At 35.2% G+C, this 6,625-nt stretch overlaps 1 long non-coding RNA gene across 5 annotated transcripts; it reads right to left on the bottom strand.

The window, feature by feature from the left end:
- Positions 1–317: 317 nt before the first annotated feature.
- LOC112201762 lies at positions 318–5,706 on the bottom strand. 5 transcript variants are annotated; one of them, XR_005799990.1, is made up of 10 exons: positions 4,901–5,706; positions 4,026–4,063; positions 3,283–3,327; positions 2,849–2,951; positions 2,368–2,490; positions 2,140–2,238; positions 1,916–1,959; positions 1,735–1,811; positions 1,537–1,603; positions 318–816 (listed from the first exon to the last, which is right to left on the bottom strand). It is a non-coding gene; the product is annotated as an uncharacterized LOC112201762 (long non-coding RNA). The 5 variants fall into 5 exon arrangements; XR_005799991.1 differs by having other exon boundaries at positions 1,537–1,609; positions 2,140–2,490; XR_002936889.2 differs by having other exon boundaries at positions 1,537–1,612; positions 2,140–2,490; positions 4,901–5,704.
- Between the last annotated feature and the right edge of the window lie 919 nt (positions 5,707–6,625).

The raw sequence follows: 6,625 nt of genomic DNA, 5'->3' as shown, positions 1-6,625 counted from the left end.
AGACTATTGGCGACGGCTCTATGACGGCAATGCTTCCGACGCCGTTGGTGGTGTCGCCAATGGTATTTGCAATGGCAATGCGCCGTCGTAAAACTATTAGCGAGAATTTTGCTACTGAAAAAAGCCGTCGCAAATACCAATGGTGACGCCACCAACCGCTACTGAAGTTTTTTGCCGTCGCCAAAAGTCATTTGCGACGGCAAAAATGCCATCGCAAAAGTGTTATTTATGAATTAAAAAAAAAACTGGCATGCAAAATGCATGCCAATTTATTTATTTTATAGATAAAAGCTATACAAAAAAGAATGCAACTTACACAACAGGAAATGATACATTCATAAATGTTACAAAAGAAATGAAGGTTACACGAAAGTTTACAAGATAATTAAGCTTTAAAGAAATGAAGGTCATACATCTGAGCAATGTTCAAAATTCTAAAATACAAAAAGCTCATGTATACGTGATATGCAAAATATATATTGAAATACAAACTCTGAAGTACTTGGTGATTGGAAAGCTTTTTTTTCTCTATCTCAACTAGATTCTGGGCATATGGTGCTTGCTCAGATCGATGGAGATGTCCGCTTGATAACTCTCCCCTCTGTAAAGAGAAAAATATTGTGTTATGAAGTAACTGTAAACCTTGGCTGCTGTAGTAGCTGATACTTGGTAGGACTCATCAGAAGCTTTTGGCCTTGACATCAGAAGCTTTTGGCCTTGATTAATGCATCTTGTCCCAGATCATATCCCTTCGCGGCCATTATACTGACAACTTCCTGAGCAACAGTTACTACCTCTCCGGGGCTAAAATGCATGCTGATGAATATAAAAGCAATGTTACTACTTGGCACCTTCAAGAGTATAAAAAGTTCAAAGGGGGAAATGATGAAAAGAAACACTTAGCAGTTTAGACACTCAATAACAATTCCCTTCTGTAACAAAAAATAAAATAAAATAATGCTACCTGCCTAAGTCATCAACAACCCAATCACTTGTACTGAACAAAAATGGCCAAATATAATGGATATAACTTTTTCTACATCTCTATTAAGAAAGACCAGACTGAATACTGAAAGACTAGATTTTGTTCTTACATAGAATGAGTATGAAACTGAAACATCAAAATCTGTAAAATACATGAACTAACACGGGACAATGATATACCAAGTATAATAGCCACAATGATACATGCAACTTCACTAATATTTGAAGATATCAAATATCTGATGAATTGCTTTGTGTTATTGGAAATTGCCTCTTATGCAACAACAACCCAAGTATTGAATGATAGAGAGAGAGAGAGTTTTCCTTTAACGATTGCTTGTGACATGAAAAAGACCAAGTATCACAAAGGAAAACAAACTAACACAAGCCAAGCAAACCTGACCTTACAGAAACTTTAAAAATTGATTGCATTTAATTCATGCTCAACCCAAAGATATACCAACACAAGCCAAGCCAAAGTGACATTACATAAAGTTTTAAAAATTTGTTTGCATTTAATTATGGATATGCTATATTTGATGACTAGCTTACCTACAGACTAGTGGTTGGAGGAATGCATATGTTGATAGTTGACATGTAAGGTCTCTTACTGTAGAGCCTGTAGCTTCTACCAAAAAACATTTGTTAAGCTTCAGACACTGAACTTTTAACATGATTGTTGACTAAAATATATATGCACCAATATTATTACAATTCTAGATACAGATTGCAGAAAAAGAAACAACCCACCATCGTACAAAATTGTGCAGCTCCAACTTCTGACCACCATTACGTTGAACTCATTTTGCATCTACAAATCTCTTCTCCTAGTAAAATACAATTACCAAGCTTCAGACACCAAACATTAAATGGAATCTATAATTGGAATATAGTGATCCCTTTAGTTTATTACAAGATATATATGATATACCTGGGAAACCTAGCCCTGCAACAATTTGTGCCGCTCCTCAATATCTGTTAATGGATTCATAAGTTCGGTGAGTAGATTTACTTTTTTTTTCTCTGATAATGAAAAGTAAAAAATTAACATCAAGTTTCTCATCTATCAACGTGTTCACTTACCCCTAAAACTCAAAAGAGGAAAAACCATAGTTCCCACAGAAGAAGAAGAAGAATTAGAGAAAATAATATTACCTATAAAGATGGTAATTGATAATTGCACTGAGAAAATACTCGGTGCCATTGCAGTCGGGTCTGAGGAGATCTTTGGAGCTCCTTGAACAGAAATTATAGCTTCGAAAGAAAAAATGAATCAAACCAGTGGAAATCATAATCGCGATGACATGAAAAGGAAAATATAATTGTGCAATTGGTAAACACAATTTGATGGAAAAGGAGAAGAAAATGGAGAGGGAAATTTACCTGGAACAAAAGAATTAAAAAACTTGAAAAGCATATTACTTTTTCATTCATCTTGGTTGGAGCTTTCATGAAGTGCAACTTTGTCCTAACTTTTGTATGCATTTTCCAGCTTTCTACTAATCTCTGATAGATAGTGATCAAACAAATTCAGTAAGTTTGTCACTGTCAAGTAGTCATACTTTTGAATTGAGACGCAGTATTGAATTGCCATAAATAGAGATTAGACGTTGAGAATCAAACTATTTACAGAGGAAAAGCTCATTCTTTGAGAGAAAAGTTCAATGCCAGCAAATAGTAATTACTCTTCAATCCATGGCTTTCTCGTTCATTCTTCAATTGCTTATGTGATATATATAAGTTGAGCTATGTGATATAATTGTACACCAAATACATTGAAAAGTATTTATTCAGGTAAATCAAAAATGATATAAAGTATAATATTTATCAAGAATCTGATGACTAAGGGAGTGCAGCAACATACCTTGTCTGATATGTCATGAATGATAATTTGGGGTCAGTAAACTTTGCTGAATTATCACCTTCTAACATAGGTTGTTTTGCTGTCTCATCAAAATTCTGAACCTCTGCATGAGTACACATAATTCAATTAACAGAAGGCATAGCAGAAACTTCTTCAAAAATTGAAGCAAACTAATTTTATCTAGAGTTTTCACATTCAAGACTCTAGTAAAGCATAAGCCACCACTTAGGTTATCTCACCACTACCATCAACATCTTCTCAACTAAACTTTTAGCCCCCAAGTTACAAAGAGTACACTAATTCAGTAACACGCAAATGGTTCAAATCATCATGCTCACTCTAAACAAACTAATCAACAACAAACTAATCAAATGCGTACAGAAATCAAAATCATAAAAAAAAAAAAAAAACTTGTTGAAAGAAATAGAGCTAACCTTCTACGCTGCCCATCTTTCCGATCTCATAAGGAATCTCACCACCTAGATTATTAACATTCATATAAGAGTCAGTGGGCTAAGTCAAGTTGGTAATCTCTCTTGTTCCCAATTTAATGACAAATCATAGTAGTGAACAGATATCATTTAACTCTAAACAATAGCTAATTTCTGGACAAAAGCTCCAAAACAACCACAGCCTTGAGAATAATATTTGGTTCTTCATCCCTGGACTTAAAGCAAGCTAAAGCTGGGAACTCCAGATGAAAAAGTAGATTACTTGCAAGTCGAAAATTGACCTAAAATTGGGTCTATTATTCCACAGCAAAGAACCAAAAGGACCATATATGCTTTGTCTGAACTTCAGCTATTTGCAAAAACAACAATGTAAAAGAAGTTACAGCCCCATTCCAATCAATCATCCAAATTTGAAACTCCATTAAAGTGTGTGCAGCAATGCATATATTCATATTTAGAATTTGAACTTTTGTGTATAAAATTGAAGATTGCGTTATTGGAATAATTTCCATGTTACATAATGCATATAGCAATTTGATGCATGCCTGGATTCTTTTTTTTTTTCCTCCAAAAACTTCTTCAGCGGCAGTTCTTGTAAAGTAACAACTGAACAACTTCATGTATAACCTCATGTATATAGTAGAGATTTGGACTAGGTAATGTTGTTACTGGGTAGTCACTACAAGTAAGGATGTTACTGGAGTGAAGTGAGGTAAAGTGATTACCAAGGGAGTCTTTAAGAACTTGTGTCAGCTTGCTGTTCCTGTCATTAGTAGAGGAGGGGGAAAAAAGTTATTCAAGTATTAGTTAATAGTGCTGCAGCATTCTTTTCGTAATTACCTAAGTATACAATTAAGTAAATCATAGCTACAAACACCTGTAAAGATTATCATACTAGAAACTTAAAAAAGCAAATCATTGATCATAGCTGCGAAATGAGAAGATAGTTTATAAGCTAAACAAATTAGAATACGGGTCAACTAATATAGAGAATCATGATATGAAATGAGTTCTATATAAAAGAAGAGCTGGACTGTGCTGAGTTGTGAAGTGTTCCCATATTTGAAATTTTCTATTAATTCAATGTTTAGGAACAAGACTGTGTTTTGGTAAATATGCCTGTGCATCTTTTACAAAAGAATGAGCTTGAAAAATGCAATGCAAGGATACTTGTCAACATCCTTCATTGTAGGATCGATACCAAAAACCAGACACCAGTATAGTATGTACGATAACACCAGTCCCTTGTCCCTACATCTTTCAAGATTAGTAAGTAATACTGATGTACTAAAATCAGAACAGAAAAACTTTGCCTTTGTCATTTCACCGCTTGAGCCTTGTTCCTTCTAGTCAGCCCTCAATTCTCAAATGAAATTCACTTTACCTTCTAAATGCATTTACATTTTGTATACAAAATAATAGAGAAGTGCAAGAAAGCAAATTCACACAAGCAAGACTAAAGCTTTCAGTCCACAATGAATTAAATCACAGATAATTTCTAGTAGATTATAACTGAAAATCTCAACATAAAATTGAATCTACCAGTAAAAAACAAGAAGCCCAAAACAGAAACCAAGCAAAAAGAGAGTTGAGAACTGACCCAAGATGCTAGCTTTCCGAGAACAGAGAAGAGAGACCATCTGAGTTGAATCGAAATTTAGTACGAATTTCGATCGGACACAAAGAAACTCGCATGAATGACCCCGCCATTGAATTGGAAGCATCTGAGTCGAAGTAGATTCAACGAGAGAGGAGAGGAACGACTGAAGAGTAAGCCAAAATGAAATACCCAAAAAGAGTAAGCCCTGGATCTAGATCAGCACAGTGGCCACCAAGTTCTGCGATGCTCAATTTGTTCAATTAGATCGAGAACACAGAGAGAGAGAGAGAAAGAGGGATGCGATAGAGAACAGGGATTGAGAGAAATAGCCTAGGGTTTTTTGATGAGAAAATAGATTTAATAAGAGAATTTGGCTCATAGTTGTTAACTAGTGCGACAGCATTTTAGACTCAGTCGCCAAGTATTGGAAGTTTGCGACCGCAAACGTTCGCCGAAGATAAATATTAAAGTTTGGCTACCCCATTGTCACGGCATAGCAACTCAGTCGCAAGTTTTACGACGGCATGATTTTGCCAAAGCGAAAAGTCAATTTTTTGCGACGGCAAAAGGATGCCGACGCCAAACGGGGTAGCCATTGTAATTATTTTTTGTAGTGTCCAGTTGGGAAAAAAAGAAAAGCAATGAATAATTTGGAAAGGTTTGGGAAGAAGGTTTTAGCTTTCTTGACTCAATGCTACAGGTTGAGGAGAATGTCTCCTTAGTCTTGCAGCATAAGAATGGTAAGCTGATGATTTCACCAAAAAAAGAAGAAGATTGGGTGTCCTAAGGGGAGCAAGAATAGAATTAAAGTTGCAGATGAAATCGAAGTGAAAAAGCTTCGTAAGTATAAGCGTAGGGGAAAAGTTTTGCAAAATGATCCCAGCTTTGTAGGATCTGATGCTGAAAATGCTCGTAAGGGGGAGACTATGACTTTGATGGGGAGTGAGGCTGTGCAGATGGTGGAGTCTTCTGTTGCATAGGGTCATGTGGACGGTGACGCGTCACCTTCTACTACTAGTTTAATTTAAATTTTGTGTTGGGTCGCAAAAGCTATAGCCTTAGTTGAACCATTTTATGCCGGCTTCGAGGTTTATTGGCTTTTGTTAGAATAAAAGTGCGTGGATTTCCTAAAAGGTGGGTGTACTGGGGACTTGTTGGGTTTTTATTCTTCTAGAATAGGGATTACAGGAGGTTCTAAGGAACGATTATTTCTGTTGACCCCATAGGGGTGTTTCGTTTTTGTACTTTTTGCTAAACTTAATGAAAGGGCTGACCTATTACTCTAAAAAAAAAAAAAAAAAATTGAGCAGTTTCTTGCAATATGGAGGATCTTTTGATCCCTCAAAATTGACCAAGAGAGGTCATATAATTTATATCAATGGATTCATTCTGTTACCCTTATTAAAAAAAAAAAAAAATTTGGTATACGTGAGTCAAAGTTCCAAACTACTGCAAATTGTGATGAGAGTAATTTCGCTGAATTTGGTTTTGGATTATTTCATAACCTTTCTTTTTGCATAAATTTTTTAAGCATTTTATTATATGGAAATATGTGGCAATTACAAAATTACAAATTTCTTAACTTTTTATTTTTTATTTTTTTATTTTTTTAAAGAGGATAAAATGATTTCACTCCTACCCCCATAGTGACTCGAACCCCCTTGTCCCATAATGAATTTGTGACTAATCGATTAGTTTCTTTTTCTAAAATTAGGAAGGTTAAGA

The sequence above is a fragment of the Rosa chinensis genome, chromosome 5, assembly GCF_002994745.2.
Source record: "Rosa chinensis cultivar Old Blush chromosome 5, RchiOBHm-V2, whole genome shotgun sequence".
NCBI lineage: Eukaryota > Viridiplantae > Streptophyta > Magnoliopsida > Rosales > Rosaceae > Rosa > Rosa chinensis.
This window is presented reverse-complemented; position numbering and strand designations above follow the sequence as displayed.